At 42.2% G+C, this 18,933-nt stretch overlaps 1 protein-coding gene and 1 pseudogene across 1 annotated transcript in view; both read left to right on the plus strand.

Moving 5' to 3' along the window:
• Positions 1–18,933, plus strand: part of ASIC2 (acid sensing ion channel subunit 2) — a 1,206,384-nt gene that overhangs the window by 50,113 nt on the left and 1,137,338 nt on the right.
• Positions 985–1,066, plus strand: LOC132343147 (uncharacterized; annotated as a pseudogene).

Consider the following 18,933-nt stretch of genomic DNA (forward strand, 5'->3'; position numbering starts at 1 on the left):
AAATTATATTTAGTTACTAATATCTTTAAAAACTCGTCTATTTTCCAAGTTCCCAGGAACAATTTTTCCATATGGATATGCATTTTAATATAGTTATAATGGTTACCTAGGAATACTTTTGTGTTCAATTCTCGTCTTTATGATATGCTTTTCCTGACACTGCTAAATAACCTTTAAAATTATCATTTATAAAAAGGCAAAATAATCCATGGGGTTAATTTCCCATAATTTACCCAAACATTTTCCTGTTATCAGCCACTTTTTCTTTTCTCACATTTTGCTACTATGAGTAATGCTGCAGTGAAGATGTTCATGCATAGACCTCCTCACAAGGCAATATTTTACCGAGGAAGAAACAGGGGATTGGACTCAGGCAGATGGAGTTTGAATGCAGTTTCTCCCTTGTAATAATGCTGCAGCTTTAGATAAGTCATTAGCCCTTTACTAGCTTCCTCTTCTATAAGATGGGAGTAAGGGTATGTGTCAAAACATTGATGTGCAGAAATAGTAGCACAGTGACTGTAAGCATGCCTAGCCCATGCCAGGTATGTAACTGGTTTTAGCCCCACTTTTCTCCTTGGAAAACCCCATGGGTAGAATGTCAGAGTACATATGCTTTTGTGAGTTTGGTACCTTCTGGAAAATTCCTTTTCAACAGGGTCAGAACAACTTATGTTACTGCTAGCATGTAGGAAAGTACTGTTTCACAAGCAGTTGGTTTTACTATTTTGGGCACCTTATTTTATTTTATTTTTATGCTTATGGTTCTGAAAGGGTAACAAGTAGGACTGAAAATCAGCTCTGAACCATGCCATGGCAACAACCTAATGTCCATTGCTGAATGCATGGGTAAAGCAGATGTGGTACGTATATACAGTGGAATACTACTCAGCCATGAAAAAGAATGAAAAACGCCATTTGCAGCAACATGGATGGAACTAGACATGGTCAAACTAAGTGGAGTAAGTCAGAAAGAGAAAGGCAAGTTTTGTGGAGTGGCAGTCTCATAGCCAGTGGGGTCTCTCTGAGGCAGGATCATTGCTAATTGAAAACTTTTCCAACAGAAAGAGAAGGACAGATGCCGTGTGACGTTACTTATCTGTGGGACCCAAATATGACACAAACGAACATCTACAAAACAGAAATGAGCTCACAGACATAGAGATGGGGCTTGTGGTTGCCGCGGGGATGCTGAGTCGGGGAGGGATGCAGGCAGAGTCTGGGGTTAGCAGATGCAAGCTAGCATATCAGCAAGGTAGCCTAGGTAGACAGTAAGTTCCTCTCAAACCGGAGCCCTGTAACAACTGGGAGGGGTGGAATGTTCCAGAGGGAGGGGACATAGGTGTACCTGTGGCTGATTCGTGTTGATGTTTGACAGAAACTGACACAATACTGTAAGGGCATTATCCTTCAATTAAAAGTGAATTAAAAAAAAAAGTTCCTACTGTGTAGCACAGGGAGCTGTATTCAATATCCTATGATAAATCATAACAGAAAAGAATATAAAAAAGAATATGTGTACATGTATAACTGAGTCACTTTACTGTACAGTAGAATTTAACACCTTGTAGCTCAACGATTGGCTGAGTCCCTTCACCGTTCACCTGAAACTATCGCAGCGCTATTTATCGATTATGCTGCTGCTGCTGCTCAGTTGCTTCAGTCATGTCCGACTCTGTTCGACCCCATAGACGGCAGCCCACCAGGCTCCCCGTCCCTGGGATTCTTCAGGCAAGAACACCAGAGTGGGTTGCCGTTTCCTTCCCCAGTGCATGAAAGTGAAAAGTCAAAGTGAAGTCGCTCAGTCGAATCCGATTCCTAGCGACCCCATGGACTGCAGCCTACCAGGCCCCTCCATCCATGGGATTTTCCAGGCAAGAGTACTGGAGTGGGGTGCCATTGCCTTCTCCAATTAATCAGTTATACCCTAATACAAAATAAAAAGTTTTTTAAAAATTAAAAACAAACAAACAAACAAAAACAGCTCTGTGCCCTTTACTTGTGAAGATGCTGGACTCTGCAGTCACAGAAATGAGTCCCAAAACTTCTGAAGGTCAAAAACTAATTAGTGACCAGAAGGCTTATATGTAAGTCCTCCATGACTAATCATATTTCCTTGAACCAAGTGACTGATGGGAGAGACAGAATAAATATATTCTTGACAGGAAACATTATCTGACCTGAGCAAGGATGCCTGGTAGACATTGCAAAACCTCCTTAACTGATGATTTTTTTTTTTTTTTTTTTTTAAGGAGTGCTTGTCATCAGATAAGGAAGCTTAACAAGATCCTCTCCCAAATTGGATTTGACATGTGCCTGGCACTCGGACAGCTGAGCCCTCCCTCCCCAGACAGTTCTCTGCAGCCACAGCCCAGGGCACAGGGCTTTGCCCGCCCTGCTGCTGATACAGCTACTAATCCCAGGCTAATGAGTGATCCCCAGGCAGAGAGGGTGGTGAGGCTGGGCGAGCAGGCAGGCATGAGGGTAGTGGGCAAGCAGAGCTGTGAAAGCCACAGGCCAGGAGGAGCCGTGGTTTCCTGGGGCACCTGGAGGATGCAGCTTTCCTTGAGTGGTTCTTGGCCTTGAATTGGGCCAGTGCTCTGGGGCCTCTCCTAATTGGGGACAGTGTCTTACACAGGATGCTAGAGAGAGAGACAAAGAAAGGCTGCTGAGGTTGACTTGATGCCTTGCTTATTTGTTTAGGCTATAAACCCGCACCGAAAAATAAGCACTATTGTGGAGGACTGTCTCCTTAGGACGTCTCTCCAGGGTTGTTGGGATTTTGATTCATTTTAGTTTAATTTTACTCAGGAAAAGATTGGGGGTAAAAGCTACATTGTGGGTGACTTACCTTGAAGGTTATATTTATCCCAGAATAGCTTTCAAGACCTCAAACCAAAATGTTAATTAAAAAAAAAAAAACTATCCCACCCATTTTACACACACACCATGTAAATTGACACATCCTCTTAGTCATAAATCTACACAGTGTCAGACTGGTTAGATGGATGGAAATTTTGCTTTTTGTATGTGAGTTAGCATATCTGGGTTCATGTCTAATTCATGACAGCTCTGTGATCTAGGGCATGTCACTTAATGCATCAGCGTTTTCATTTTTCAACTTAAAAAATGAGAGTAAAGTAGATGAATGTCTAAAGTTCCCAAAAGGAATGCTTAGTGGCCCATGCACATCTGAAAAGATGTAGATTTATACAGCGATGAGTTTCTATTTAAAATCTGTTAAATGATGAATGTGCTGTGTGTTTGTGTGTGTGAGTTTGTGTAACATTACCAAGTGTTGGGAAGGATGTTTATATAAACTCTCATTCACTGTTGATGAAAGTATAAATTGGCAAACTTATTTATTTTGTTACCATATTAGTGAATTTTTATGATCAAGAAAGTTATGTTCAAATAGGTATGGTCAAAATAGTTGTGATCAAGAAACGTGATTCCCATATCTTAAGAATAGGCTTAGCTCTGTCTTAGAACATATGTGTTCATAGGAGATATGCACAGGAGTTCATATGATGGCAGTGCTCATACATATGTGAAGGTATGAACAGCCTAATGGCGATTGACAATAGAATGCAAAAATAGTTTTGGTATAGTCACCACAATCGTATATGACCCAGGGGAGAAACTGAATGAACTGGAACCAGCTTTGAGGAGCTCCCGCTGATCAACTCTGAGACGACATGAGCACCAAAATGGGCTTTCCAGGTGGCACAATGATAAAGAATCTGCCTGCCGATGCAGGGAACACTGGAGATTCAGATTCCATCCCAGGGTTAGGCAGATTCCCCTGTAGGGGGAAATGGCAACCCCCTCCAGTATTATTGCTTAGAAAATTCCATGGACAAAGCCTGGTGAGGTACAGTCCATGGGGTCACAAAGAGTCAGACACTTTAAGCGATTGAGCATGCATGCACATAAGCAAGCATGCGTGAGCACCATAATAATTACAAAGGGTGATGAGTGATGAGTGCTGCGAAAGTAGGGAATCATGAATCCACATTCATAATAGATAGATACTAAATAGATAGGTAGATCCAGTACATAGATGAGACACCTATATACACACATACATACACATGAATCCAGGTGAAAGGAGGCTCTAGTTTCTACTACAGTGCTAAGGGCTGAAACTGGCGCTTGGAGTCATTATTTTGCAATCATCGTGGTAAAGATGGGTCATAAAAGAATCACCAGTTCAGTTCAGTTGCTCAGTCGTGTCCGACTCTTTGTGATCCCATGAATCGCAGCACGCCAGGCCTCCCTGTCCATCACCAACTCCAGGAGTTCACCCAGACTCACGTCCATCGAGTCAGTGATGCCATCCAGCCATCTCATTCTCTGTCGTCCCCTTCTCTTCCTGACTCCAATCCCTCCCAGCATCAGAGTCTTTTCCAATGAGTCAACTGTTCGCATGAGGTGGCCAAAGTACTGGAGTTTCAGCTTCAGCATCATTCCTTCCAAAGAAATCCCAGGGCTGATCTCCTTCAGAATGGACTGGTTGGATCTCCTTGCAGTCCAACGGACTCTCAAGAGTCTTCTCCAATACCACAGTTCAAAAGCATCAATTCTTCGGTGCTCAGCCTTCTTCACAGTCCAACTCTCACATCCATACATGACCACAGGAAAAATCATAGCTTTAACTAGACGGACCTTGTCGGCAAAGTAATGTCTCTGCTTTTGAATATGCTATCTAGGTTGGTCATAACTTTCCTTCCAAGGAGTAAGCGTCTTTTAATTTCATGGCTGCAGTCACCATCTGCAGTGATTTTGGAGCCCAGAAAAATAAAGTCTGACACTGTTTCCACTGTTTTCCCATCTATTTCCCATGAAGTGATGGGACTGGATGCCATGATCTTCGTTTTCTGAATGTTGAGCAGATACTAAATCCAGGAGGAGATTTTGCTGAGAGCAAGATATTGACATGATTTTTAAGTGTTTTTCCTACATACTGATTACTCGTTAAAATAAGAAAAACTGATAAGTTTATTCTGAAAAAATTGACAGCACCTTGACTGAATGATTAAATTTAACATCACCAATAAGGACAGATGGACACTGTGTTTCTCCAGAGGTGCTGTCCTAAGGGAGGTGAGAGGGGGGTTGAGGATTGGGAACACGTGTACACCTGTGGCGGATTCATGTTGATGTATGGCAAAACCAATACAATATTGTAAAGTAATTAGCCTCCAATTAAAATTAAAAAAGATAAATTGAAAAAAATAAAAAGAGTGTATGGCCTTAATCTAATCACCAGGAAATCTCACCATCCCCAAATGGATAACTTTCTATGCAAAGATACAAAGAAAGTTTGTGGAAACATTCCAGAGTACCTAAGGCTAAAGAAACTTGACTGGTAAAATCTTGTACTAGAGGAGAGAGAGATGCTATTACGGACCTTTTTAGGCAAACTGACACAATTGGAATATGGCTGGTATATTAGTTTAAAGTACAGCATAAGTGTAAATGTGTGAGTTTGATAATTGCAGTGGTTATAGAAGAAAATATTCCTACTCCTGGAAATACACATTTAAGTACTTAAGGGTAAAGGTCTAAGATGTATATAAATTACTCTCAGATGTTTCAAAAAATAATTATACCCACCACACATGCCGAGCAAATGGAAAGAAATATTAAGTGAATCTGTATAAAGGATATTGGGTGTTCTTTGCACTATTTTATTTGTATAACTCTTTGCTACTGTTTATTTTTATTAATTAATATCCAAATAAATATGTGAGAGATGCAGCTAAGCCAGTGTTTAGAGGACCAAATGGTACCTTTGAATGTTTATCTTATGAAGAAAGGTTTAACAATTAATGATCTAAATTTCCATTGTGCTGCTGCTGCTAAGTCGCTTCAGTCGTGTCCGACTCTGTGCGACCCCATAGACGGCAGCCCAGCAGGCTCCCCCATCCCTGGGATTCTCCAGGCAAGAACACTGGAGTGGGTTGCCATTTCCTTCTCTAAGGCATGAAAGTGAAAAGTGAAAGTGAAGTCGCTCAGTCGTGTCCAACCCTCAGCGACCCCATGGACTGCAGCCCACCAGGCCCCTCCGTCCATGGGATTTTCCAGGCAAGAGTACTGGAGTGGGTTGCCATTGCCTTCTCCGAAATTTCCATCGTAGGAGGTCAGAAACAAAGACAAAATAAGTAGATGGAAGGAGTAACACAGGTGAGAGCAGAAATCAAAGAAAGAACAGAAAAACAAGAAATAAAATTGACAAAGTCAAAAATTTTTAAAGATTAATAAATTTGATAAACTCTTAAAAAGACTAGGAAACACAAAAGGAACACAGAAAGGAAACAGAAATTACCAATGATTTCATTTAACAGGAATTGAATCACTGTCACTATCGGTCCTACAGACCTTGAAAGGGTAGAAAGGATACATTATGAAGACCATTATGCCAACAAATTCTACAATTCAGATGAAATGGGCAAAGGCCTGAAAAACTCAACTGCCCAACAAAACAAATCTGATACAAGATGATAGAATTCTGAATAGCTCTGGCCCTATGAAAGAATTTGTATTTTTAAATTAAAATCTTCTAACAAACTCTGGAACTCCATGGTTTCAGAGGTGAATTCTGTCAATAATTTGAGAGAAATATACAAACTCAGAAAAAAGAGGAAGAAGAAACATGCCTTAATCATTTTATGAGTTAAAACCTTCTATCAAATCAGGACAAAGACAATATAAGAAAAGAAAACATTCTAACACAGAGATGCAAGAATCCTTAACAAAATATTGACAAATCTTCAGAAATATTTAAAACGTATACTATGTCGTGATCAAAGTTTATTCTAGAAAAACAGGTTTGATTCAACACTCAAAAATTAATCAATGTAATCTGCCAAATGAAAGCTAAAGTAGAAAACCATGAATAAGAATAAGAAGCATTTAACCAGATCCAACTTTCATTCATGACAAAGATCCTCAGCAAGCAGACTAGAATAGATATCATCTAGCAAGCCAGAATACTCAATCTGATAAAGGGCATCTACAAAATACGTACAGTTAATCCTTAATGATGAAGCACTGAGTGTCTTCCCCCTAAGATCAGATAAAAAGACAGGCATGTTGAACATTCTATTCAGTGTTGTATGGAAGTTCTAGTCTGTTCAATGATGCAAGATGAATTAAAAGTGTAAAAATTCAAAAGGGAGAATTTTATACTATCCATAATTATAAACAAAAATTATATTACTTACTTTAAAGAATTTAGACTCACAGACACCATAATATTTTTAAAGGATACCTTAAGGCGTTAATGAAGAAAGCACCTAGAACTATTTAAATGGATTTTCCAGTATCTCAGGATGTGCTCAATGTGCTTAGTCATTCAGCTGTGTCCAGCATATTGCGACCCTTTGGGCTTTGGGACCCTTAGGACCCTTTAGCTCGCCAGGCTTCTCTGTCCTTGGGCTTTCCTAGGCAAGAATACTGGAGTGGATTGCTGTTTCCTTCTCCAGAAGATCTTTCTGACCCAGGGATCAAACCCACAGCTCCTGCGTCTCCTACATTACAGGCAGATTTTTTACCTCTGAGCCACTGGGGAAGCCCCATATTTCAGGATACATGGTACATAAAGAAAAATCAATTATTTATCTATATTTGGCAGAAAAAGAATTGGGAAATAAATCATTTTTTCACAATATCTTAAAAATTATAATTAGCAATGCATTGAAGAGAAGATATGTGAATCCTTTCTACTAAAAATTATTTAATATTGCTAAGAAAAAATTTTAAAGATGTTAAAAATGGGAGGATATACTATATTTGTGTGAGTGGAAAATCCAGTGTTGTCAAGATGTGATCTGTAGTTCAATGTAATTCAAATCACAATTCCAAAAGGCTTTTTAAAAATGGAAATAGATAAGCTAATTCTAAAATTATATGGATATGCAAATGATCTTGAATAGCCAAATAATAACACCCTTAAAAAGGAACAAAGCTGGAAAACTCGCACTGCTTGCCTTCAGGACTTAATATAAAGCTACAGTCATTAACACAGCTTGATAACAGTTTGTTATCAGCATAAGGATAGGCACATGGATTAATGCAGCCTGTGAGACGGTACATAGACATATATGTATATGGTGAATTAATTTTTGACCAAAGCAATAAAGTAATTCAAGGGAGGAAGGAAAGCGTTTTCAACAAATGATGCTAAAATCACAGGGTATCTGTATGGTGAAAGAGTGAGCTCAGTCCCCTACCTCACACCACACTAAATTGAATATTTCATGGAGCTTAGACCTAAGTGTAGAATTTAAAATAACAAAATTTAAGGGGACTTCCTTGGTGGTGTAGCGGTTAAGACTCTGTTTCCACTTCTACGTGTTCGGGTTTTATCCTTGATCAGGAAACTAAGATCCTGCATATTACAAGGCCATGCCCAAAAAGAACAAATAAATAAATAAAACTGTAATTTTAAAAAAAAGATCCAAAAGGTAAACAAAGATTTCTAAGACAATATTCAGAAAACATTACCAATTTAGAAAAAAAGCAAACAAGAACTCTGCTCAATGGAATATATCATAAAAATGAACAGATAGATTGGAGAAAATTTTCCAAAATATATTTCTGACAAAGAGCTTCTACTTAGAATATAAGAAAGACGATACACTACCTTCTGTAAAACAGATAGTGGGGAGTTGCCGTATAACACAGGGAGCTCAACCTGATGGTTTGGAACAACCTCGAGGGGTGGTGGGGGGTGAGGGATGGGAAGGAGGTTCAAGTGTACTTGGGACACTTATGGTTAATTCATGTTGTTGTGTGACAGGAACCATCACAGCATTGTAAAGCAATCGTTATCCAATTAAAAATAAAATAAAAAATAATAAAATGACAACTCACTAAAAAGAGGCAACAGTCTTGAACAGTGAAACGTGCTTGACAACAGGGGTTGGTCAGGCTGTTGGAACAACCGGAATGCTCTCACATCACTGGAAAGGGAGTCAAATGGCATGGCCAGTTTGGAAAAAAGATTGGTAATTTTTCCAACAGTTGAAACAACCTCCTAAAAAAGAATGAAACACTGCCATTCACAGCAATGTGAATGGACCTAGAGATGCGCATACCAAGTGAAGGTAAGTCAGAAAGAGAAAGAAAGATACCATGTAGTATTGTTTGTATGTGGGATCTAAAATATAACACAAGTGAACATATCTACAAAACAGAAATAAACTCATCAGTATAGAGAAAAGACTTGTGATTGCTAAGGGAGAGAAGGATTGTGAGTTTGGGAGTATCAGATGCAAACTAGTTCATATAGGATAGATAAGCAACAAGGTCTTACTGTATAGCGCAGTATATTCAGCACAGAACTATATCCAATATCCTATAATAAACCATCATGTGATAGACCATATTCCCTATGAATCACTTTGCTGTATGGGAGAAATTAACTAACACTGTAAATCAACAAAATATTTTTTTAAAAAGAAAAGGAAAACTGCACCTACTCTCTGACTCAGCAGTTCCACTCCTTCATCCTAGAGAAATTCAAACAAATAACCACAAAAAGGTAGTATAAAAGTGTTCTTAGCAACTTTATTCACAGTAGCCAAGAATTGGAAGCAGCCCATATGTTCATGACCAGGAGAATGAATCAATACACCATGCTATATTTGTACCGTGGAATACTCTTCTCAGTAGAGTGAAGCCATCTTTTGATGCATGAAACAACGTGGATGAATCTCAGAAATGTGATGCTTCTTCCCCCCAAAAGGATACAAATGACTGTAGACTCTATGAGCCTATTTATATGCAATCACAGAACAGGCCGTTTTAATCGAAGGTCAAAACAGTTGGTTTTCTAGGGGGCAGGATGGTGGAAGAAAAAAAAGACTTTGGGGAAAGGAAGATATTTTTTTAAGAGATGAGACTGTTCTCTGTCTTGATAGAAATAGTGATACATGGTGGATCTATTTTTGAAATGTGTACAGTTAAGATTATGCATTCAAATGTATGTAAAATGTATTTTAAAACAGAATTGTAAAGTATAATTGAGTGAGACTGAGGTAGAGTTGATGTGAGTACAGGTGCATCAAGAATAACCAGATAGGAACTTCCCTGATGGTCCAGTGGTTAAGATTGCATGCTCCCGATGCAGGGGGCCTGGATTCGATCCCTGGTCTGGGAATTAGATCCTTTATTTTTTATGCTGAAACTAAAGATCCTGCATCCCATAACGAAGTCCTGGCATGGCCAAAAAAAAAAAAATGAGATGTTGATCATTGGAGCTGGTGATAGGTACTGTGTGTGCAGCCACTCAGTAGTGTCCAGCTCTTTAACGAGCCCATGGATTGTAGCCTCTCAAGCTCCTCTGTCCATGGGATTTCCCAGGAAAGAATACTGGAGTGGGTTGCCATTTCCTTCTCCAGGGGATCTTCCTAATTCAGGGATAGAACCTGCGCCTCTGTGTCCCCTGCATTGCAGGTGGATTCTTTACCACTGAGCCACCTGGGAAGCCTGGGTAATAGGTACCCAGGCTACTTTATTTTTTATTGAAGTATAGTTTTTTTTTTTTTTTTTACAATGTTGTGTTAATTTTTGCTATGCAGCAAAATGATTCAGTTATATATGCATTCTTTTCATGATGGTTTATCACAGGATATGGAATATAGTTCCGTGTGCTATACAGTAAGTCCTTGTGGCTTATTTATTCTCGTTATACTATTCTGTTTACTTATATTTGAAAATTTCCGTGACAAAATGCTTTCCTCAAAAAACCAAGCTGCAGAAGATTTACAGTGTGGTATCATTTATGGTAAGTTTGAAAACATATAAATAGAAACATACACTGTTTATAGGTTTGCACTTTTACAGTAAATGTTTTTAAAAAGCATGGAAATCCTAATACCTGATTTGAGCCCAGTGGTTATCATTGGATGGCATAAAAAGAAGGATTCAGAGGCCTTTATAATATTCTATTTATTCATTAAATTATCCTCTGTACATTTTTAGACTGAAATACTTCATTCAAAGTGTGGGAACCTTCAAGAACTTTAGCCACTATTCTAACATCTAGAGGGGTGCATGGGGTGTTTGCTTCTATGAAAGGTATAATAATCTCTGCTCTGCTCACCTTTCAGGTAAAGGTGCAAATAAATGCCGAGGCTTCAGGGAAAAGCTAGAAGGGCTTTCAGACCTCTGCACTCTGAGTACAGCTGCCTCACTCGCTTGCGGGCTCCTTGAAGGAGGGATCTTGCCTTACAGGACTCTGTGTGTCTGGTACTTAAAATGATGCCTGGCACATTTGGGATGTTCAACTGCTCTTTATGGAATGAATGAGTGGATGGTTCCTCCACGCTCTCCGTCCCACACCATAAGAGGCTGTGTGGGACATCTTGGAAATGTTAGGATTATCTTAATAAGTCATAACAAGGTCCGATGTGAATGATGTTTCAGACATCTTATAAGGGCTTTGTTAGAATTAATTCATTAATCCTGACAGCAATTCTATGAGATTGGTCCTATTATTACAACTCCATTGTACAACTGATGACCCAGAGGGACAAAAATATTAGATTTCTTATCTAAGATCATACAGCTAGTGGTAGAAGACAAGGGACCTGACCCAGAGCCCTTGTGTTTTTTAATTAATTTTTATTGGAGTATAGGGCTTCCCAGGTGGTGCTAGAGGTAAAGAACCCCCTCCCAAAGCAGGAGGAGTAAGAGAATGCAAGTTCAATCCCTGGGTCAGGAAGATCCCCCAGAGGAGGGCATGGCAATCCACTCCAGTATTCTTCCCTGGAGAATCCCATGGATAGAGGAGGCTGGCTGGCTGTGGAGTATAGAGTTGCAAACAGTTGGACATGACTGAAATGACTTAGCACACACAGCATGCATAATTGCTTTAAAAGTGAAAGTGAAAGTTGCTCAGTCGTGTGTGACTCTTTGCAACCCCATGGACTATACAGTCCATGGAATTCTCCAGGCCAGAATACTGGAGTGGGTAGCCTTCCCCTTTTCCAGGGGATCTTCCCAACACAGGGATTGAACCCAGGTCTTCCACATTGCAGGCAGATTCTTTACTGGCTGAGCCACAGGGGAAGCCCAACAATACTGGAGTGGGTAGCCTATCCCTTCTCCAGCAGATCTTCCCGACCCAGGAATGGAACCAGGGTCTCCTGCATTGCAGGTGGGTCCTTTACCAACTGAGCTATCAGGGAAACCCCTATAATTGCTTTACAGTGTGTTTTAGTTTCTTAGTTCAGTTCATTCGCTCATCGTGTCCGACTCTTTGCGACCCCATGAATTGCAGAACGCCAGGCCTCCCTGTCCATCACCAACTCCCAGAGTTCACTCAGACTCATGTCCATCGAGTCAGTGATGCCATCCAGCCATCTCATCCTCTGTCGTCCCCTTCTCCTGACCCCAATCCCTCCCAGCATCAGAGTCTTTTCCAATGAGTCAACTTCTACTGTACAGCAAAATGAATCAGCCATACATACATATATATTCCCTCCCTTTGGGACTTCTTTCCCATTCAGGTTGTCACAGTGTGTTAAGTAGAGTTCCCTGTTGTATTTGACTGTGACACCCAACATCTTCTGATGATCAAGTGAGTTTGGAGGCAGAACCCTAGCTCCCAGGTGATGCTAGGAAACCCATGGATATAAAAGAGCCCAGCAGAGTTCTCCTTCAGGGAAATGGGACTTTCAACTTAGAGGGACAAGTGGGCAGAAGAAGCAGTCAGGATGGGAGATGGTCTTGGTTTCTGGGAGCCTTGTGCCCTCTTGCAGATGTGTGTCCCTTGGATAGGATACGTCTCCATCCATGCTGAGATGTCTCTGTGGAGCTCTCAGCCATCCTGGAGGACTGGAGCTCCTCTGGGCTGAGACTGGAGATAATCTGACAAGTCTGGAGATAACCGCTCTGGAGAAACAGAGCCCGCCCTGTGCCCGTTGTCAAGCAGAATGAATACAATGTGTTTTAATAATGAATGAGTGATTAATAGCAACTGCTTTGGAGAATTATGATGCCAAGAGCCTTACCACACCACGGAGCTGAGTATAAATGATGCTGGAATGCATAATCGGGACGTTAGCATCTGTTCCAAACTGCATTATAAACCAGTCTCCATAATGCCACTTATCCACACCTCCCTGACATGTTATTATAACACCTCTCTTGAGAATGGATGGGGGGAAAATGTAATACCTATTAATCATCGATTGATAAAAAGAAGAACATTAAATTAAGGTAATGTTATGCATGTCTTCTCCCTCTCCCTGCCCTGGCTTTGAATTCGCCCTTCAATGGCCCTGTGATGACTGTGCCCTGTTCTGAGGGTGAGAAAATGTGGCCCAGCCAGAGGAGGCATGTAAAGCAGGTAGCAAGTATCTGGGAACTTGAATCCATTAAATGGTTCCCCATAGAACATAATCCAGGTCCGTCAAAGGCATGCCTGTGTGATTTGGGCCCCCCGCCCCTCCGCCAACCAGATCACCCATGCAGCCTACGTCCAAGTCTGCACTCCAGGCCACATTGAACTGTTTGCAGTCCCCGGAGATGACAAGCTCATTTTTGGCTGAAGCTGCTGTTCTTCCCACCACGTGGTCATCCCTCCTCTGCCAGGCTAATCTCCTGCTCATCCTCTAAATCTCAGCTTAGTGTTACTTCCTCCATCAGCCTTGCCTGCTCTTCCTTCCAGTTTTTCCCATCAGAGCCATGGTATCACACAGTAGATATGGAAATCACTCATTTGTCATCTTCTCAGTCCACTGAGAGCCCTTGGAAAACTTGTCTTACCCAACTCTCTGTCTCTGAGAAAGAGCCCAGGATTGGGCACTGGGTAGGTTTCACAAAGAACTCAGCACTCGACTGATAGAGACCAGACTTTGGAGCACATAGAGGCATACATGTACAGTCTCGGGCTTCCCTGGTGGCTCAGATGGTAAAGAATCTGCCTGAAGGGCAGGAGACCTGGATTTGATCCCTGGGTCAGGAAGATCTCCTGGAGAAGGGAATGGGTACCCATTCCAGTATTTTTGCCTGGAGAATCCCATGGATAGAGGAGCCTGGTAGGCTACAGTCCATGGGGTCACAAAGAGTTGGACAAGACTGAGTGACCAACACATACATACAGTATGTGGAGCCTCAACATGATGGGCTTGTTACATCTGCACGTTGAGCACCTACTGTTGTGAATAGAGCAGCCATCAAAGCAACCTGAATCTTGCTTTTGTGGAGCTGGCATTTGTTTGAGGGACTCTTAGGGGTAAAAAACATCACCAGCTGGGGGCAGTTTGTCTCCCACGGTCTTCCCCTTGACACATTTCCCCCCTGTCCTTCAGGTTCAGCTCAAGTGCCATGATCTTTAGGAAATCTTCCATATCAACTCTGGGCAAAGTGAGAGCATTTCCTTAATTCTAAGACACATTTTCCCTGCATTTTATCATTGCTGTTGTTCTCTTGAATTGGGAATTTATACTGTTGCTGCCTGAACCATGATGTGCTCATTTCCTGTGATCCAGTTTTCCTGTTTCTGCAAGCTGTTGTTGTGTCGGGGTGAGGGAAACAGGAAGTACCTGTGGGCATTGCTCCCTGTTCTTTGTTCCCCCAGTGGATGCGCTGCTCAACTCACCTCACCTCATTGTGTCTGGTCACATACCTTTCTCCCTCGCTGGACTGTGAATTCCTCAAGGGCAACCATATCTCATTCAACCACAATTTTTCTTTAGCTTTGAACCTGTGCCTGGCACCCAGGAAGCACTCATTTCTCTTGAGGATTAAAGCAATGCATGATGTCATGGGGGAAAGCTGTCCTGCTCTCCACATGATCAGATCTGCTAACTTCTCTTTCCTATTTATCCTTTCAAGTTCACCTCCAGAACCACCACTAGAGTGGATCGCTGAGCACAGAGCCATTACATATTAGTGGAGTTGTCTGTGAGAATCCCAGGGCTTCAGTTTTCCTACCTCTGCCATGGAACTAGGAGTGCCCACCTCCTGCAGTCTACAGGGGAAGATAAAGTGTTTAATCAGTTTTCACAAACCCGGTGGCTTAACACGACAGAAGCACATTCTTTCACAGCTCTAGAGGCCAGAAGTCAGAAGTTAAGGTGTTGGCAGGGCCATGTTCCCTCCAAAGTCTCTACTGGAGGATCCTTCATTGTCTCTCCTGCCTTCCAGTAGCCCCAGATGTTTCTTGGTTTCTGATAGCACACTTCCAAATCTCTTCTTTATCTATTTCTGGCCATGTTCTCTCTCTTACAGGAACTTTAGTCCTGTTTGATTAGGGGGCCACCCTACTCCAGTTTGACCTTGCTTTAGCTTAGCCAATCACATCAGCAATGCCCCTTTTCTAAATAAGTTCATTCTGGGTTAACCAGAGGTCAGGACTCCAACCCATCTGTTTGGGAAACACAATTCAATCCATAACACAGAATTTTCTAGTAAATACTCATTTCCTGCTCCCCTCCCCGCCACCCCCAATCACGCCAACTCAGCCTGCTCCACCTGCATCCCACTGTGTCTGTGCCTCTCTGACGTGTATTGTTAAGTGATCTGAGGAAAGTATGCCCTCCTTTTCGAACCAGACTGGAAGCTTTCTGAGGGTAAAGACGTCCTTATAGCATCTAAAAGACTGCTTGGCATAGCCTAAAGTCTCAATATGTGTTTATGGATTGCCTAGTAACAAAGAAGCAGACAATATTGACCTCATCTTCTTCCACATTGGTTTCTCTAAAATTCTTCTTCTGGATCCTAAGAGGAGTTTACAGTTCCCATTTCAGCTAGTCTCATTTTGCGTGAGCTGCCAAGAGAAGTTAAGTGTAGAGAGCTTGCATGAGGTCTGTGGTTATTCCTCTGCATCTTAACAACCACCACCCCAACCAAGGCCACCCTGACCTCTCATCTGGGCAGCTGTAATAGTCCTGCTCCTTTTTGTAATGTGTTCTTTGGGAAAAAAAAAAATCGGAGTATAGTTGTTTTTTTTTGGACTTCCCTGATGTCTTAGCAATAAAGAATCTGCCTGCAAGGCAGGAGACGTGGGTTCAATACCTGAGCTCTTTAACTTGTCTGAACCTTGGTAAAATGGCATTCATCCCAGTACCCACCTTCTAAGACAATTGGGAGAGTGTGATGAGTTGAAATGTGTAGGCACTAATTAATATCTAAGAAAAGCTCATTCACTATAGCTGTCATTCTTAACACCGTCACTATTATTACTACTGTTGTCAAAAGGAGACCCTGGTGATGTGTAGCTATGTCCTGTGGACTTCTGATCTTTCTTTAGTCCCCACATCACCTATCCTGTCCCCATGCAAAATGGGACATGTGCAGAGAGGAATCAGTGTTCAAACATGAGCTCTGATAAGCAGAGTACCATCTCATGAGCCAGGGTCCAGGTAGGTCCCACTGACAAGGAGAAAACTCTCAGAAGCAGTTTCAGGGTCATCTCTCCTGAACTAGGTGGGGATACAATGATAGGTTCATTTATACCTTATTGTGTGGCTTTCCCTTGGAGAAGGCAATGGCACCCCACTCTAGTACTCTTGCCTGGAAAATCCCATGGATGGAGGAGCCTGGTGGGCTGCAGTCCATGGAGTCACGACTGAGCGACTTCACTTTTACTTTTCACTTTCATGCATTGGGGAAGGAAATGGCAACCCACTCCAGTGTTCTTGCCTGGAGAATCCCAGGGATGGTGGAGCCTGGTGGGCTGCCGTCTACGGGGTCGCACAGAGTGGGACACGACTGAAGCGACTTAGCAGCAGCAGTAGCAGTGTGGCTTCCCCGGTGGCTCAGTGGTGAAGAATCTACCTGTGATGCAAGAGACACGAGTTCGATCCCTGGGTTGGAAAGATCCCCTGGAGAAAGAAATGGTGACCCACTCCAGTTTTCTTGCCTGGGAAATCCCATGGACAGAGGACCCTAGTGGGCTACAAAAGAGTGGGATACACAAGAGTCCACAGGGTCACAAAAGAGTGGGACACGACTCAGTGACTAAACAACAACAGTAACAAATGGTTGCTTTACAATGTTGTACAACAAAGCCGATTAGTTATATGCATACACGTATTCCCTCCCTCTTGGCCCTCTCTCCCACCTGCCCTCCATCCCACCCATCTAGGTCACCACTGAACACAGCTGAGCTCCCTACATTGTGCAGCAGTCCTGTCCTTTTGAAATCCAGTCTTTCCACTGATCTCTGGGGGATCTTTCCAAAACATGAATTTGCTGGCACCATTTTCATGAAGATTTAGCCAAGCATCTTTCTTGTGTGTTTTTCTAGGGAAGCTGTACGTGCCTAGTATTATGCCCAGGCACAATAATTGCTGGATAAATATTTGGGGAAAAGTTAGATGGATGGAGCTGAATGAGGTCTAGGCATGGAGTAAAAACATCTCAGGTTCAAACCCTGGAACTTCTGTGCATTATTTATTTGACCTTAAGGTACCTGATTTTTCTGAGCTTCAATTTTCTCATTTATAAAATAAGGGATGTAAATGTAGGTTGGTTCCAGGGTGGACTGAAACAGTGCAGGCAAAGAACCTAATACCATTCGCAATGCATAGAAGATGTTTATGAAGAATCCTTGCTCACCTCCCAACTGATGCTTTTCCTCTCATGAACCCCTCCCCATCTCTAACTGCTCCCCCTGCACATCTTCACTTCTCTTCTAATTCCGTGTCTTGTTTGCCCTCCTTCTCCCTAACTCTTCCTTTGATGGGGTTCCCACCGTTCTCATTTTTTCATGATTAAAATACAGCATCGTGGAAAGCTAATTAACATTGCAGAGATGAAGGATGCGGTGTTGCCAGTCCCAGCTCTCTGCTGAGTGCAAACCACTTACAATGAAACCCGCCAGCTTGGCTATTTAGAAGAAAAAGGATTTATTTATCAACAAGAGGGAATACAACCCTTTTATAATGCAGCCACCAGCCCGTCTTTGATGGCGCTGCCAGCTTCAAACCCCAGGTGCCTGCAAAGAGGCCAAGAGGAGAGTGGATTCACGCTGCAAAGACTGGCAGCATGGAATTCCTTGGTCCAAGCTGGTCTTGTCCACTGTGCCCCCGGGGCTCCAGAGCACTGTCCACCTGGCCACACCTTAACCCTTGTCTCCTGATGGCCTCCCTCATGGCGCCCATGGTTTGGGTGCCAATGGAAAGAGCCGTGGAGCGGGATCCAGGGACTAACAGGACTGGAAGAGCCAAGAGATCATTCTGCATTATGATCCCACTTTACATATGAGGAAACTGACAGAGTAGGATATGAGTTAAGAGTTATTCGAGGCTACATAGCATGGGCCACACCCACCCAGGACCTTGAACAATTGAATGTGCTTTCCTCCAGGAAATTTCTTGGTTGTTATCACTGCATGTGGTTGCTTAATCCCTCAGAGTCATTATTACATTGAATGGTGAACATTTGCCTATCCCAGGATAACCTAGTATTTGCCACTGAGTTGTGTCTGACTCTTTGCGACCCCATGGACTGTAGCCCGCCAAGCTCCTCTATCCATGGGATTCTCCAGGCAAGAATACTGGCATAGGTTGCCATTCCCTTCTCCAGGGGATCTTCCCCACCCAGGGATCAAACCTGCATCTCCTGCATTGTACAAAGATCTTTCCCAGCATGAGCGTCTCAAAGCAGAAACCCTGTGGTTTTTCATTCTCTGCATTTGTAGAGCCTAGAACAGTACTCCACACATGGTGGGGATTTAATATTTATTAAATTAATTAACTCATACATAGAATTGATGGCATTGTGGTTTCCTCTCCTATGTCTTATGATAAAATGGATTCAGTGGAGGCAATTCCCAGTTATATGGACTCATGGACTTTGGGAATAATTTGCAAAGTGGAGCTAAAGCACTTTACCTTTAGCAATCATTTTATGACCCCGAGTCATGCTAAAACCACACTGGCCGCCTTGAGTTCAAATTGCAGCATCCTC

This window comes from Bos taurus, chromosome 19 (genome assembly GCF_002263795.3).
Source record: "Bos taurus isolate L1 Dominette 01449 registration number 42190680 breed Hereford chromosome 19, ARS-UCD2.0, whole genome shotgun sequence".
Classification (NCBI taxonomy): Eukaryota; Metazoa; Chordata; class Mammalia; order Artiodactyla; family Bovidae; genus Bos; species Bos taurus.